Genomic DNA, 15903 nt, shown 5'->3' with positions numbered 1-15903 from the left:
GCGGGTGGAGGGGGTGCTCTCTGTCTGGGGCTCCCTTGGCAGGCCTCAGGCACTTCTGGGCGGGGCCCCGGCCCCAGCCCCCGCCGCAGCCGCAGCCCCCGGCCCGTCCCCAGCCCCACCCCTCGACGCATCCTCGCAGGCAACCGCTGGGTCTCCCGCAGGCGCGCGCGCACAACACTCACACACACACACACAAAACAGTCACGCACACACACACACCCCCCCACCGCCGCCGAGAAAGGTCGAGAGCCGGAGACCACGGGTAAGGGAGACGGAGAAAGAGGGAGAGAGAGAGACAGACAGCAAGAGGACCACACAGACTTCCAAACCCCCGGCCGCCACACCCTGTCCCCTCCATTCTGGGTTCCCCCCGGCCCCCAGTCGACCAGACCCCACCGTCGCCCACCGACACACTCACACACACACTCTCCCGCACTCACCCTCTGGCCTGGGGGCGGGGGCTGGGTCTCGCCGTAGGTGGCCAAGCCGAAGGGGACCTTTGAGACCTCGGATGCGAGGAAGTCCGGGGGTCCCCACGGGTGATTGCCAGCCCCAGGGCACTGCGTCCAGCCGGGGCCCGCCGGCCCAAGGCTGACGCCCCCTCCCTTAGGGAAGCTGCTTCTGCCGCACGGCCTCTCTCTGAGGTGTGTCACGGTCTGTGCCAGTGTGTCTATCTCGGAGCGGATGCCATCCCCTGTCCCCTGTCCGTCTCCCGTTCTCCGTCTCTCTGTCAGTCGCTCGGTGTCTCCCTCTCTCTGTCTCTCCCTCCCCGTGTGTGCCTGCGCGCTCGTGTCTGTCTGTCTGTCTGTCTGTCTGTCTGCATCTGCCTCGCGCCGTCTTGGGAGTGTGTCTCTGAACCTTCATCTCTTTCTGTCTCTGTCTCTCCTGACCCCCGGCCTCCCACGGGTGCTATGGCTGTGGCCCTGGCTGCCGCGCTTGCGCCGGCCGGCTGTCTCCCGTGGCGTGGGTGCCTGCGAGTGTCTGTGTGTCTGTCCGTGTGCCTGCATGTCGCTCGTCTGCTCCCTCCGGAAGGTCCTGTGCTTGGAGGGCGGCGTGGGGGCAAGGGGGGCCTCGGGAGGGCGAAGGGGCGGGGCGGACGAGCTCTTGGTTCACCGCGCTGGTGGCTCCAGGTGGCTTTGGGCACCGGGCAGGTGCCGGGCAGGATGGGCGCTCAGGGCCACGGCTGGGCTGCGCACAGGCCCGCGGGAGGCTCAGAGGACCGCGGGCCCCAGCGGGCCCCGAAGCCAGAGAGCTCCGGGGCCACGTGGCCCTGAGCAGCGAAGGCCTTGGTGGGGTGGGGGGGGGGGGGGGAGGGGAGGCGGGGCGGGGAGGGGGAGAGGTGGCGGAGGGGGGCGGCGGCCTCCGAGCGGGGCCGGGCCTGGAGGGTCCCAGGGTGGGAGAGCGCCAAGACCTCCGCCCCGCCTCACCCCTCCGCGCCCCTCACCCCACCCCACCCCACCCCACGCCCGATCCGCCGCAGGCATGCCGGGCCGGCTGCTCCGGGTCCAGGGTCCCGGGTCCCGGAAGCCCCGTGGTCCCCGGGCCGGGCCAGGCGGGTGCTGGCCGGGGGTGGCGGTGTGCGGGGGGCGGAGCGGCGTCGGCCGGCCACACGGCCGCCGGGACTCCGGTCGCGGGTCGTGCAGCTCAAGTGCAGCGCGCGCTCCGTGGAGAGCTGCGGCCGGCTGGGCCGAGCGGCAGGTCGGAGCGAAAGGCAGGCGCAGCGCAGGGCTCTTAGGGCGCCCGGCGGCAGCCGCCCCGTCTACGGCCATACCACCCTGAACGCGCCCGATCTCGTCTGATCTCGGAAGCTAAGCAGGGTCGGGCCTGGTTAGTACTTGGATGGGAGACCGCCTGGGAATACCGGGTGCTGTAGGCTTTTCTTTTCTTTTTTTTTTGCTTTTTTTTGCTTTTGCCTCCCCTCTCCTTTAGCGCCCGCCCCCCACCCCCGCAAGCCCCACCTGCCGCTGGCCCCTCGCACCCCACCGCGCTCAGAGCGGTCGCCTGCCTTCCAGCCCCTCCCGGGGTGGGTGGCCGGGGCCCCGACTCCCGCTGCAGACCTGGGTTGCCTCCGGGCGGCCCGCGAGCCCCTCCGCATTCGGCTTCCAGGAAACCAGAGGACCGGCGAGGGCGCGGGTGGAGGGGGTGCTCTCTGTCTGGGGCTCCCTTGGCAGGCCTCAGGCACTTCTGGGCGGGGCCCCGGCCCCAGCCCCCGCCGCAGCCGCAGCCCCCGGCCCGTCCCCAGCCCCACCCCTCGACGCATCCTCGCAGGCAACCGCTGGGTCTCCCGCAGGCGCGCGCGCACAACACTCACACACACACACACAAAACAGTCACGCACACACACACACCCCCCCACCGCCGCCGAGAAAGGTCGAGAGCCGGAGACCACGGGTAAGGGAGACGGAGAAAGAGGGAGAGAGAGAGACAGACAGCAAGAGGACCACACAGACTTCCAAACCCCCGGCCGCCACACCCTGTCCCCTCCATTCTGGGTTCCCCCCGGCCCCCAGTCGACCAGACCCCACCGTCGCCCACCGACACACTCACACACACACTCTCCCGCACTCACCCTCTGGCCTGGGGGCGGGGGCTGGGTCTCGCCGTAGGTGGCCAAGCCGAAGGGGACCTTTGAGACCTCGGATGCGAGGAAGTCCGGGGGTCCCCACGGGTGATTGCCAGCCCCAGGGCACTGCGTCCAGCCGGGGCCCGCCGGCCCAAGGCTGACGCCCCCTCCCTTAGGGAAGCTGCTTCTGCCGCACGGCCTCTCTCTGAGGTGTGTCACGGTCTGTGCCAGTGTGTCTATCTCGGAGCGGATGCCATCCCCTGTCCCCTGTCCGTCTCCCGTTCTCCGTCTCTCTGTCAGTCGCTCGGTGTCTCCCTCTCTCTGTCTCTCCCTCCCCGTGTGTGCCTGCGCGCTCGTGTCTGTCTGTCTGTCTGTCTGTCTGTCTGCATCTGCCTCGCGCCGTCTTGGGAGTGTGTCTCTGAACCTTCATCTCTTTCTGTCTCTGTCTCTCCTGACCCCCGGCCTCCCACGGGTGCTATGGCTGTGGCCCTGGCTGCCGCGCTTGCGCCGGCCGGCTGTCTCCCGTGGCGTGGGTGCCTGCGAGTGTCTGTGTGTCTGTCCGTGTGCCTGCATGTCGCTCGTCTGCTCCCTCCGGAAGGTCCTGTGCTTGGAGGGCGGCGTGGGGGCAAGGGGGGCCTCGGGAGGGCGAAGGGGCGGGGCGGACGAGCTCTTGGTTCACCGCGCTGGTGGCTCCAGGTGGCTTTGGGCACCGGGCAGGTGCCGGGCAGGATGGGCGCTCAGGGCCACGGCTGGGCTGCGCACAGGCCCGCGGGAGGCTCAGAGGACCGCGGGCCCCAGCGGGCCCCGAAGCCAGAGAGCTCCGGGGCCACGTGGCCCTGAGCAGCGAAGGCCTTGGTGGGGTGGGGGGGGGGGGGGAGGGGAGGCGGGGCGGGGAGGGGGGAGAGGTGGCGGAGGGGGGCGGCGGCCTCCGAGCGGGGCCGGGCCTGGAGGGTCCCAGGGTGGGAGAGCGCCAAGACCTCCGCCCCGCCTCACCCCTCCGCGCCCCTCACCCCACCCCACCCCACCCCACGCCCGATCCGCCGCAGGCATGCCGGGCCGGCTGCTCCGGGTCCAGGGTCCCGGGTCCCGGAAGCCCCGTGGTCCCCGGGCCGGGCCAGGCGGGTGCTGGCCGGGGGTGGCGGTGTGCGGGGGGCGGAGCGGCGTCGGCCGGCCACACGGCCGCCGGGACTCCGGTCGCGGGTCGTGCAGCTCAAGTGCAGCGCGCGCTCCGTGGAGAGCTGCGGCCGGCTGGGCCGAGCGGCAGGTCGGAGCGAAAGGCAGGCGCAGCGCAGGGCTCTTAGGGCGCCCGGCGGCAGCCGCCCCCGTCTACGGCCATACCACCCTGAACGCGCCCGATCTCGTCTGATCTCGGAAGCTAAGCAGGGTCGGGCCTGGTTAGTACTTGGATGGGAGACCGCCTGGGAATACCGGGTGCTGTAGGCTTTTCTTTTCTTTTTTTTTTGCTTTTTTTTGCTTTTGCCTCCCCTCTCCTTTAGCGCCCGCCCCCCACCCCCGCAAGCCCCACCTGCCGCTGGCCCCTCGCACCCCACCGCGCTCAGAGCGGTCGCCTGCCTTCCAGCCCCTCCCGGGGTGGGTGGCCGGGGCCCCGACTCCCGCTGCAGACCTGGGTTGCCTCCGGGCGGCCCGCGAGCCCCTCCGCATTCGGCTTCCAGGAAACCAGAGGACCGGCGAGGGCGCGGGTGGAGGGGGTGCTCTCTGTCTGGGGCTCCCTTGGCAGGCCTCAGGCACTTCTGGGCGGGGCCCCGGCCCCAGCCCCCGCCGCAGCCGCAGCCCCCGGCCCGTCCCCAGCCCCACCCCTCGACGCATCCTCGCAGGCAACCGCTGGGTCTCCCGCAGGCGCGCGCGCACAACACTCACACACACACACACAAAACAGTCACGCACACACACACACCCCCCCACCGCCGCCGAGAAAGGTCGAGAGCCGGAGACCACGGGTAAGGGAGACGGAGAAAGAGGGAGAGAGAGAGACAGACAGCAAGAGGACCACACAGACTTCCAAACCCCCGGCCGCCACACCCTGTCCCCTCCATTCTGGGTTCCCCCCGGCCCCCAGTCGACCAGACCCCACCGTCGCCCACCGACACACTCACACACACACTCTCCCGCACTCACCCTCTGGCCTGGGGGCGGGGGCTGGGTCTCGCCGTAGGTGGCCAAGCCGAAGGGGACCTTTGAGACCTCGGATGCGAGGAAGTCCGGGGGTCCCCACGGGTGATTGCCAGCCCCAGGGCACTGCGTCCAGCCGGGGCCCGCCGGCCCAAGGCTGACGCCCCCTCCCTTAGGGAAGCTGCTTCTGCCGCACGGCCTCTCTCTGAGGTGTGTCACGGTCTGTGCCAGTGTGTCTATCTCGGAGCGGATGCCATCCCCTGTCCCCTGTCCGTCTCCCGTTCTCCGTCTCTCTGTCAGTCGCTCGGTGTCTCCCTCTCTCTGTCTCTCCCTCCCCGTGTGTGCCTGCGCGCTCGTGTCTGTCTGTCTGTCTGTCTGTCTGTCTGCATCTGCCTCGCGCCGTCTTGGGAGTGTGTCTCTGAACCTTCATCTCTTTCTGTCTCTGTCTCTCCTGACCCCCGGCCTCCCACGGGTGCTATGGCTGTGGCCCTGGCTGCCGCGCTTGCGCCGGCCGGCTGTCTCCCGTGGCGTGGGTGCCTGCGAGTGTCTGTGTGTCTGTCCGTGTGCCTGCATGTCGCTCGTCTGCTCCCTCCGGAAGGTCCTGTGCTTGGAGGGCGGCGTGGGGGCAAGGGGGGCCTCGGGAGGGCGAAGGGGCGGGGCGGACGAGCTCTTGGTTCACCGCGCTGGTGGCTCCAGGTGGCTTTGGGCACCGGGCAGGTGCCGGGCAGGATGGGCGCTCAGGGCCACGGCTGGGCTGCGCACAGGCCCGCGGGAGGCTCAGAGGACCGCGGGCCCCAGCGGGCCCCGAAGCCAGAGAGCTCCGGGGCCACGTGGCCCTGAGCAGCGAAGGCCTTGGTGGGGTGGGGGGGGGGGGGGAGGGGAGGCGGGGCGGGGAGGGGGGAGAGGTGGCGGAGGGGGGCGGCGGCCTCCGAGCGGGGCCGGGCCTGGAGGGTCCCAGGGTGGGAGAGCGCCAAGACCTCCGCCCCGCCTCACCCCTCCGCGCCCCTCACCCCACCCCACCCCACCCCACGCCCGATCCGCCGCAGGCATGCCGGGCCGGCTGCTCCGGGTCCAGGGTCCCGGGTCCCGGAAGCCCCGTGGTCCCCGGGCCGGGCCAGGCGGGTGCTGGCCGGGGGTGGCGGTGTGCGGGGGGCGGAGCGGCGTCGGCCGGCCACACGGCCGCCGGGACTCCGGTCGCGGGTCGTGCAGCTCAAGTGCAGCGCGCGCTCCGTGGAGAGCTGCGGCCGGCTGGGCCGAGCGGCAGGTCGGAGCGAAAGGCAGGCGCAGCGCAGGGCTCTTAGGGCGCCCGGCGGCAGCCGCCCCCGTCTACGGCCATACCACCCTGAACGCGCCCGATCTCGTCTGATCTCGGAAGCTAAGCAGGGTCGGGCCTGGTTAGTACTTGGATGGGAGACCGCCTGGGAATACCGGGTGCTGTAGGCTTTTCTTTTCTTTTTTTTTTGCTTTTTTTTGCTTTTGCCTCCCCTCTCCTTTAGCGCCCGCCCCCCACCCCCGCAAGCCCCACCTGCCGCTGGCCCCTCGCACCCCACCGCGCTCAGAGCGGTCGCCTGCCTTCCAGCCCCTCCCGGGGTGGGTGGCCGGGGCCCCGACTCCCGCTGCAGACCTGGGTTGCCTCCGGGCGGCCCGCGAGCCCCTCCGCATTCGGCTTCCAGGAAACCAGAGGACCGGCGAGGGCGCGGGTGGAGGGGGTGCTCTCTGTCTGGGGCTCCCTTGGCAGGCCTCAGGCACTTCTGGGCGGGGCCCCGGCCCCAGCCCCCGCCGCAGCCGCAGCCCCCGGCCCGTCCCCAGCCCCACCCCTCGACGCATCCTCGCAGGCAACCGCTGGGTCTCCCGCAGGCGCGCGCGCACAACACTCACACACACACACACAAAACAGTCACGCACACACACACACCCCCCCACCGCCGCCGAGAAAGGTCGAGAGCCGGAGACCACGGGTAAGGGAGACGGAGAAAGAGGGAGAGAGAGAGACAGACAGCAAGAGGACCACACAGACTTCCAAACCCCCGGCCGCCACACCCTGTCCCCTCCATTCTGGGTTCCCCCCGGCCCCCAGTCGACCAGACCCCACCGTCGCCCACCGACACACTCACACACACACTCTCCCGCACTCACCCTCTGGCCTGGGGGCGGGGGCTGGGTCTCGCCGTAGGTGGCCAAGCCGAAGGGGACCTTTGAGACCTCGGATGCGAGGAAGTCCGGGGGTCCCCACGGGTGATTGCCAGCCCCAGGGCACTGCGTCCAGCCGGGGCCCGCCGGCCCAAGGCTGACGCCCCCTCCCTTAGGGAAGCTGCTTCTGCCGCACGGCCTCTCTCTGAGGTGTGTCACGGTCTGTGCCAGTGTGTCTATCTCGGAGCGGATGCCATCCCCTGTCCCCTGTCCGTCTCCCGTTCTCCGTCTCTCTGTCAGTCGCTCGGTGTCTCCCTCTCTCTGTCTCTCCCTCCCCGTGTGTGCCTGCGCGCTCGTGTCTGTCTGTCTGTCTGTCTGTCTGTCTGCATCTGCCTCGCGCCGTCTTGGGAGTGTGTCTCTGAACCTTCATCTCTTTCTGTCTCTGTCTCTCCTGACCCCCGGCCTCCCACGGGTGCTATGGCTGTGGCCCTGGCTGCCGCGCTTGCGCCGGCCGGCTGTCTCCCGTGGCGTGGGTGCCTGCGAGTGTCTGTGTGTCTGTCCGTGTGCCTGCATGTCGCTCGTCTGCTCCCTCCGGAAGGTCCTGTGCTTGGAGGGCGGCGTGGGGGCAAGGGGGGCCTCGGGAGGGCGAAGGGGCGGGGCGGACGAGCTCTTGGTTCACCGCGCTGGTGGCTCCAGGTGGCTTTGGGCACCGGGCAGGTGCCGGGCAGGATGGGCGCTCAGGGCCACGGCTGGGCTGCGCACAGGCCCGCGGGAGGCTCAGAGGACCGCGGGCCCCAGCGGGCCCCGAAGCCAGAGAGCTCCGGGGCCACGTGGCCCTGAGCAGCGAAGGCCTTGGTGGGGTGGGGGGGGGGGGGGGAGGGGAGGCGGGGCGGGGAGGGGGGAGAGGTGGCGGAGGGGGGCGGCGGCCTCCGAGCGGGGCCGGGCCTGGAGGGTCCCAGGGTGGGAGAGCGCCAAGACCTCCGCCCCGCCTCACCCCTCCGCGCCCCTCACCCCACCCCACCCCACCCCACGCCCGATCCGCCGCAGGCATGCCGGGCCGGCTGCTCCGGGTCCAGGGTCCCGGGTCCCGGAAGCCCCGTGGTCCCCCGGGCCGGGCCAGGCGGGTGCTGGCCGGGGGTGGCGGTGTGCGGGGGGCGGAGCGGCGTCGGCCGGCCACACGGCCGCCGGGACTCCGGTCGCGGGTCGTGCAGCTCAAGTGCAGCGCGCGCTCCGTGGAGAGCTGCGGCCGGCTGGGCCGAGCGGCAGGTCGGAGCGAAAGGCAGGCGCAGCGCAGGGCTCTTAGGGCGCCCGGCGGCAGCCGCCCCCGTCTACGGCCATACCACCCTGAACGCGCCCGATCTCGTCTGATCTCGGAAGCTAAGCAGGGTCGGGCCTGGTTAGTACTTGGATGGGAGACCGCCTGGGAATACCGGGTGCTGTAGGCTTTTCTTTTCTTTTTTTTTTGCTTTTTTTTGCTTTTGCCTCCCCTCTCCTTTAGCGCCCGCCCCCCACCCCCGCAAGCCCCACCTGCCGCTGGCCCCTCGCACCCCACCGCGCTCAGAGCGGTCGCCTGCCTTCCAGCCCCTCCCGGGGTGGGTGGCCGGGGCCCCGACTCCCGCTGCAGACCTGGGTTGCCTCCGGGCGGCCCGCGAGCCCCTCCGCATTCGGCTTCCAGGAAACCAGAGGACCGGCGAGGGCGCGGGTGGAGGGGGTGCTCTCTGTCTGGGGCTCCCTTGGCAGGCCTCAGGCACTTCTGGGCGGGGCCCCGGCCCCAGCCCCCGCCGCAGCCGCAGCCCCCGGCCCGTCCCCAGCCCCACCCCTCGACGCATCCTCGCAGGCAACCGCTGGGTCTCCCGCAGGCGCGCGCGCACAACACTCACACACACACACACAAAACAGTCACGCACACACACACACCCCCCCACCGCCGCCGAGAAAGGTCGAGAGCCGGAGACCACGGGTAAGGGAGACGGAGAAAGAGGGAGAGAGAGAGACAGACAGCAAGAGGACCACACAGACTTCCAAACCCCCGGCCGCCACACCCTGTCCCCTCCATTCTGGGTTCCCCCCGGCCCCCAGTCGACCAGACCCCACCGTCGCCCACCGACACACTCACACACACACTCTCCCGCACTCACCCTCTGGCCTGGGGGCGGGGGCTGGGTCTCGCCGTAGGTGGCCAAGCCGAAGGGGACCTTTGAGACCTCGGATGCGAGGAAGTCCGGGGGTCCCCACGGGTGATTGCCAGCCCCAGGGCACTGCGTCCAGCCGGGGCCCGCCGGCCCAAGGCTGACGCCCCCTCCCTTAGGGAAGCTGCTTCTGCCGCACGGCCTCTCTCTGAGGTGTGTCACGGTCTGTGCCAGTGTGTCTATCTCGGAGCGGATGCCATCCCCTGTCCCCTGTCCGTCTCCCGTTCTCCGTCTCTCTGTCAGTCGCTCGGTGTCTCCCTCTCTCTGTCTCTCCCTCCCCGTGTGTGCCTGCGCGCTCGTGTCTGTCTGTCTGTCTGTCTGTCTGTCTGCATCTGCCTCGCGCCGTCTTGGGAGTGTGTCTCTGAACCTTCATCTCTTTCTGTCTCTGTCTCTCCTGACCCCCGGCCTCCCACGGGTGCTATGGCTGTGGCCCTGGCTGCCGCGCTTGCGCCGGCCGGCTGTCTCCCGTGGCGTGGGTGCCTGCGAGTGTCTGTGTGTCTGTCCGTGTGCCTGCATGTCGCTCGTCTGCTCCCTCCGGAAGGTCCTGTGCTTGGAGGGCGGCGTGGGGGCAAGGGGGGCCTCGGGAGGGCGAAGGGGCGGGGCGGACGAGCTCTTGGTTCACCGCGCTGGTGGCTCCAGGTGGCTTTGGGCACCGGGCAGGTGCCGGGCAGGATGGGCGCTCAGGGCCACGGCTGGGCTGCGCACAGGCCCGCGGGAGGCTCAGAGGACCGCGGGCCCCAGCGGGCCCCGAAGCCAGAGAGCTCCGGGGCCACGTGGCCCTGAGCAGCGAAGGCCTTGGTGGGGTGGGGGGGGGGGGGAGGGGAGGCGGGGCGGGGAGGGGGAGAGGTGGCGGAGGGGGGCGGCGGCCTCCGAGCGGGGCCGGGCCTGGAGGGTCCCAGGGTGGGAGAGCGCCAAGACCTCCGCCCCGCCTCACCCCTCCGCGCCCCTCACCCCACCCCACCCCACCCCACGCCCGATCCGCCGCAGGCATGCCGGGCCGGCTGCTCCGGGTCCAGGGTCCCGGGTCCCGGAAGCCCCGTGGTCCCCGGGCCGGGCCAGGCGGGTGCTGGCCGGGGGTGGCGGTGTGCGGGGGGCGGAGCGGCGTCGGCCGGCCACACGGCCGCCGGGACTCCGGTCGCGGGTCGTGCAGCTCAAGTGCAGCGCGCGCTCCGTGGAGAGCTGCGGCCGGCTGGGCCGAGCGGCAGGTCGGAGCGAAAGGCAGGCGCAGCGCAGGGCTCTTAGGGCGCCCGGCGGCAGCCGCCCCGTCTACGGCCATACCACCCTGAACGCGCCCGATCTCGTCTGATCTCGGAAGCTAAGCAGGGTCGGGCCTGGTTAGTACTTGGATGGGAGACCGCCTGGGAATACCGGGTGCTGTAGGCTTTTCTTTTCTTTTTTTTTTTGCTTTTTTTTGCTTTTGCCTCCCCTCTCCTTTAGCGCCCGCCCCCCACCCCCGCAAGCCCCACCTGCCGCTGGCCCCTCGCACCCCACCGCGCTCAGAGCGGTCGCCTGCCTTCCAGCCCCTCCCGGGGTGGGTGGCCGGGGCCCCGACTCCCGCTGCAGACCTGGGTTGCCTCCGGGCGGCCCGCGAGCCCCTCCGCATTCGGCTTCCAGGAAACCAGAGGACCGGCGAGGGCGCGGGTGGAGGGGGTGCTCTCTGTCTGGGGCTCCCTTGGCAGGCCTCAGGCACTTCTGGGCGGGGCCCCGGCCCCAGCCCCCGCCGCAGCCGCAGCCCCCGGCCCGTCCCCAGCCCCACCCCTCGACGCATCCTCGCAGGCAACCGCTGGGTCTCCCGCAGGCGCGCGCGCACAACACTCACACACACACACACAAAACAGTCACGCACACACACACACCCCCCCACCGCCGCCGAGAAAGGTCGAGAGCCGGAGACCACGGGTAAGGGAGACGGAGAAAGAGGGAGAGAGAGAGACAGACAGCAAGAGGACCACACAGACTTCCAAACCCCCGGCCGCCACACCCTGTCCCCTCCATTCTGGGTTCCCCCCGGCCCCCAGTCGACCAGACCCCACCGTCGCCCACCGACACACTCACACACACACTCTCCCGCACTCACCCTCTGGCCTGGGGGCGGGGGCTGGGTCTCGCCGTAGGTGGCCAAGCCGAAGGGGACCTTTGAGACCTCGGATGCGAGGAAGTCCGGGGGTCCCCACGGGTGATTGCCAGCCCCAGGGCACTGCGTCCAGCCGGGGCCCGCCGGCCCAAGGCTGACGCCCCCTCCCTTAGGGAAGCTGCTTCTGCCGCACGGCCTCTCTCTGAGGTGTGTCACGGTCTGTGCCAGTGTGTCTATCTCGGAGCGGATGCCATCCCCTGTCCCCTGTCCGTCTCCCGTTCTCCGTCTCTCTGTCAGTCGCTCGGTGTCTCCCTCTCTCTGTCTCTCCCTCCCCGTGTGTGCCTGCGCGCTCGTGTCTGTCTGTCTGTCTGTCTGTCTGTCTGCATCTGCCTCGCGCCGTCTTGGGAGTGTGTCTCTGAACCTTCATCTCTTTCTGTCTCTGTCTCTCCTGACCCCCGGCCTCCCACGGGTGCTATGGCTGTGGCCCTGGCTGCCGCGCTTGCGCCGGCCGGCTGTCTCCCGTGGCGTGGGTGCCTGCGAGTGTCTGTGTGTCTGTCCGTGTGCCTGCATGTCGCTCGTCTGCTCCCTCCGGAAGGTCCTGTGCTTGGAGGGCGGCGTGGGGGCAAGGGGGGCCTCGGGAGGGCGAAGGGGCGGGGCGGACGAGCTCTTGGTTCACCGCGCTGGTGGCTCCAGGTGGCTTTGGGCACCGGGCAGGTGCCGGGCAGGATGGGCGCTCAGGGCCACGGCTGGGCTGCGCACAGGCCCGCGGGAGGCTCAGAGGACCGCGGGCCCCAGCGGGCCCCGAAGCCAGAGAGCTCCGGGGCCACGTGGCCCTGAGCAGCGAAGGCCTTGGTGGGGTGGGGGGGGCGAGGGGGGAGGGGAGGCGGGGCGGGGAGGGGGAGAGGTGGCGGAGGGGGGCGGCGGCCTCCGAGCGGGGCCGGGCCTGGAGGGTCCCAGGGTGGGAGAGCGCCAAGACCTCCGCCCCGCCTCACCCCTCCGCGCCCCTCACCCCACCCCACCCCACCCCACGCCCGATCCGCCGCAGGCATGCCGGGCCGGCTGCTCCGGGTCCAGGGTCCCGGGTCCCGGAAGCCCCGTGGTCCCCGGGCCGGGCCAGGCGGGTGCTGGCCGGGGGTGGCGGTGTGCGGGGGGCGGAGCGGCGTCGGCCGGCCACACGGCCGCCGGGACTCCGGTCGCGGGTCGTGCAGCTCAAGTGCAGCGCGCGCTCCGTGGAGAGCTGCGGCCGGCTGGGCCGAGCGGCAGGTCGGAGCGAAAGGCAGGCGCAGCGCAGGGCTCTTAGGGCGCCCGGCGGCAGCCGCCCCGTCTACGGCCATACCACCCTGAACGCGCCCGATCTCGTCTGATCTCGGAAGCTAAGCAGGGTCGGGCCTGGTTAGTACTTGGATGGGAGACCGCCTGGGAATACCGGGTGCTGTAGGCTTTTCTTTTCTTTTTTTTTTGCTTTTTTTTGCTTTTGCCTCCCCTCTCCTTTAGCGCCCGCCCCCCACCCCCGCAAGCCCCACCTGCCGCTGGCCCCTCGCACCCCACCGCGCTCAGAGCGGTCGCCTGCCTTCCAGCCCCTCCCGGGGTGGGTGGCCGGGGCCCCGACTCCCGCTGCAGACCTGGGTTGCCTCCGGGCGGCCCGCGAGCCCCTCCGCATTCGGCTTCCAGGAAACCAGAGGACCGGCGAGGGCGCGGGTGGAGGGGGTGCTCTCTGTCTGGGGCTCCCTTGGCAGGCCTCAGGCACTTCTGGGCGGGGCCCCGGCCCCAGCCCCCGCCGCAGCCGCAGCCCCCGGCCCGTCCCCAGCCCCACCCCTCGACGCATCCTCGCAGGCAACCGCTGGGTCTCCCGCAGGCGCGCGCGCACAACACTCACACACACACACACAAAACAGTCACGCACACACACACACCCCCCCACCGCCGCCGAGAAAGGTCGAGAGCCGGAGACCACGGGTAAGGGAGACGGAGAAAGAGGGAGAGAGAGAGACAGACAGCAAGAGGACCACACAGACTTCCAAACCCCCGGCCGCCACACCCTGTCCCCTCCATTCTGGGTTCCCCCCGGCCCCCAGTCGACCAGACCCCACCGTCGCCCACCGACACACTCACACACACACTCTCCCGCACTCACCCTCTGGCCTGGGGGCGGGGGCTGGGTCTCGCCGTAGGTGGCCAAGCCGAAGGGGACCTTTGAGACCTCGGATGCGAGGAAGTCCGGGGGTCCCCACGGGTGATTGCCAGCCCCAGGGCACTGCGTCCAGCCGGGGCCCGCCGGCCCAAGGCTGACGCCCCCTCCCTTAGGGAAGCTGCTTCTGCCGCACGGCCTCTCTCTGAGGTGTGTCACGGTCTGTGCCAGTGTGTCTATCTCGGAGCGGATGCCATCCCCTGTCCCCTGTCCGTCTCCCGTTCTCCGTCTCTCTGTCAGTCGCTCGGTGTCTCCCTCTCTCTGTCTCTCCCTCCCCGTGTGTGCCTGCGCGCTCGTGTCTGTCTGTCTGTCTGTCTGTCTGTCTGCATCTGCCTCGCGCCGTCTTGGGAGTGTGTCTCTGAACCTTCATCTCTTTCTGTCTCTGTCTCTCCTGACCCCCGGCCTCCCACGGGTGCTATGGCTGTGGCCCTGGCTGCCGCGCTTGCGCCGGCCGGCTGTCTCCCGTGGCGTGGGTGCCTGCGAGTGTCTGTGTGTCTGTCCGTGTGCCTGCATGTCGCTCGTCTGCTCCCTCCGGAAGGTCCTGTGCTTGGAGGGCGGCGTGGGGGCAAGGGGGGCCTCGGGAGGGCGAAGGGGCGGGGCGGACGAGCTCTTGGTTCACCGCGCTGGTGGCTCCAGGTGGCTTTGGGCACCGGGCAGGTGCCGGGCAGGATGGGCGCTCAGGGCCACGGCTGGGCTGCGCACAGGCCCGCGGGAGGCTCAGAGGACCGCGGGCCCCAGCGGGCCCCGAAGCCAGAGAGCTCCGGGGCCACGTGGCCCTGAGCAGCGAAGGCCTTGGTGGGGTGGGGGGGGGGGGGGGAGGGGAGGCGGGGCGGGGAGGGGGGAGAGGTGGCGGAGGGGGGCGGCGGCCTCCGAGCGGGGCCGGGCCTGGAGGGTCCCAGGGTGGGAGAGCGCCAAGACCTCCGCCCCGCCTCACCCCTCCGCGCCCCTCACCCCACCCCACCCCACCCCACGCCCGATCCGCCGCAGGCATGCCGGGCCGGCTGCTCCGGGTCCAGGGTCCCGGGTCCCGGAAGCCCCGTGGTCCCCGGGCCGGGCCAGGCGGGTGCTGGCCGGGGGTGGCGGTGTGCGGGGGGCGGAGCGGCGTCGGCCGGCCACACGGCCGCCGGGACTCCGGTCGCGGGTCGTGCAGCTCAAGTGCAGCGCGCGCTCCGTGGAGAGCTGCGGCCGGCTGGGCCGAGCGGCAGGTCGGAGCGAAAGGCAGGCGCAGCGCAGGGCTCTTAGGGCGCCCGGCGGCAGCCGCCCCCGTCTACGGCCATACCACCCTGAACGCGCCCGATCTCGTCTGATCTCGGAAGCTAAGCAGGGTCGGGCCTGGTTAGTACTTGGATGGGAGACCGCCTGGGAATACCGGGTGCTGTAGGCTTTTCTTTTCTTTTTTTTTTGCTTTTTTTTGCTTTTGCCTCCCCTCTCCTTTAGCGCCCGCCCCCCACCCCCGCAAGCCCCACCTGCCGCTGGCCCCTCGCACCCCACCGCGCTCAGAGCGGTCGCCTGCCTTCCAGCCCCTCCCGGGGTGGGTGGCCGGGGCCCCGACTCCCGCTGCAGACCTGGGTTGCCTCCGGGCGGCCCGCGAGCCCCTCCGCATTCGGCTTCCAGGAAACCAGAGGACCGGCGAGGGCGCGGGTGGAGGGGGTGCTCTCTGTCTGGGGCTCCCTTGGCAGGCCTCAGGCACTTCTGGGCGGGGCCCCGGCCCCAGCCCCCGCCGCAGCCGCAGCCCCCGGCCCGTCCCCAGCCCCACCCCTCGACGCATCCTCGCAGGCAACCGCTGGGTCTCCCGCAGGCGCGCGCGCACAACACTCACACACACACACACAAAACAGTCACGCACACACACACACCCCCCCACCGCCGCCGAGAAAGGTCGAGAGCCGGAGACCACGGGTAAGGGAGACGGAGAAAGAGGGAGAGAGAGAGACAGACAGCAAGAGGACCACACAGACTTCCAAACCCCCGGCCGCCACACCCTGTCCCCTCCATTCTGGGTTCCCCCCGGCCCCCAGTCGACCAGACCCCACCGTCGCCCACCGACACACTCACACACACACTCTCCCGCACTCACCCTCTGGCCTGGGGGCGGGGGCTGGGTCTCGCCGTAGGTGGCCAAGCCGAAGGGGACCTTTGAGACCTCGGATGCGAGGAAGTCCGGGGGTCCCCACGGGTGATTGCCAGCCCCAGGGCACTGCGTCCAGCCGGGGCCCGCCGGCCCAAGGCTGACGCCCCCTCCCTTAGGGAAGCTGCTTCTGCCGCACGGCCTCTCTCTGAGGTGTGTCACGGTCTGTGCCAGTGTGTCTATCTCGGAGCGGATGCCATCCCCTGTCCCCTGTCCGTCTCCCGTTCTCCGTCTCTCTGTCAGTCGCTCGGTGTCTCCCTCTCTCTGTCTCTCCCTCCCCGTGTGTGCCTGCGCGCTCGTGTCTGTCTGTCTGTCTGTCTGTCTGTCTGCATCTGCCTCGCGCCGTCTTGGGAGTGTGTCTCTGAACCTTCATCTCTTTCTGTCTCTGTCTCTCCTGACCCCCGGCCTCCCACGGGTGCTATGGCTGTGGCCCTGGCTGCCGCGCTTGCGCCGGCCGGCTGTCTCCCGTGGCGTGGGTGCCTGCGAGTGTCTGTGTGTCTG

The 15903-nt window shown here is 70.9% G+C and overlaps 7 non-coding genes across 7 annotated transcripts; all 7 read left to right on the top strand.

The window, feature by feature from the left end:
• Window positions 1-1757: 1757 nt before the first annotated feature.
• LOC133240735 (5S ribosomal RNA) lies at window positions 1758-1876 on the top strand. Its single transcript, XR_009734337.1, has one exon. It is a non-coding gene; the product is annotated as a 5S ribosomal RNA (ribosomal RNA).
• Window positions 1877-3887: 2011 nt separating this feature from the next.
• Window positions 3888-4006, top strand: LOC133240734 (5S ribosomal RNA). Its single transcript, XR_009734336.1, has one exon. It is a non-coding gene; the product is annotated as a 5S ribosomal RNA (ribosomal RNA).
• A 2011-nt stretch (window positions 4007-6017) lies between these two features.
• LOC133240733 (5S ribosomal RNA) lies at window positions 6018-6136 on the top strand. The gene has a single exon (XR_009734335.1). It is a non-coding gene; the product is annotated as a 5S ribosomal RNA (ribosomal RNA).
• Window positions 6137-8149: 2013 nt separating this feature from the next.
• Window positions 8150-8268, top strand: LOC133240732 (5S ribosomal RNA). The gene has a single exon (XR_009734334.1). It is a non-coding gene; the product is annotated as a 5S ribosomal RNA (ribosomal RNA).
• A 2008-nt stretch (window positions 8269-10276) lies between these two features.
• Window positions 10277-10395, top strand: LOC133240731 (5S ribosomal RNA). Its single transcript, XR_009734333.1, has one exon. It is a non-coding gene; the product is annotated as a 5S ribosomal RNA (ribosomal RNA).
• Window positions 10396-12408: 2013 nt separating this feature from the next.
• Window positions 12409-12527, top strand: LOC133240730 (5S ribosomal RNA). The gene has a single exon (XR_009734332.1). It is a non-coding gene; the product is annotated as a 5S ribosomal RNA (ribosomal RNA).
• A 2012-nt stretch (window positions 12528-14539) lies between these two features.
• On the top strand, window positions 14540-14658 carry LOC133240729 (5S ribosomal RNA). Its single transcript, XR_009734331.1, has one exon. It is a non-coding gene; the product is annotated as a 5S ribosomal RNA (ribosomal RNA).
• The last annotated feature ends 1245 nt before the right edge of the window (window positions 14659-15903 follow it).

Source organism: Bos javanicus, chromosome 28 (assembly GCF_032452875.1).
Source record: "Bos javanicus breed banteng chromosome 28, ARS-OSU_banteng_1.0, whole genome shotgun sequence".
Classification (NCBI taxonomy): domain Eukaryota; kingdom Metazoa; phylum Chordata; class Mammalia; order Artiodactyla; family Bovidae; genus Bos; species Bos javanicus.
The sequence above is the reverse complement of the archived record's forward strand: the minus strand, read 5'-3'. Positions and strand labels throughout refer to the sequence as shown.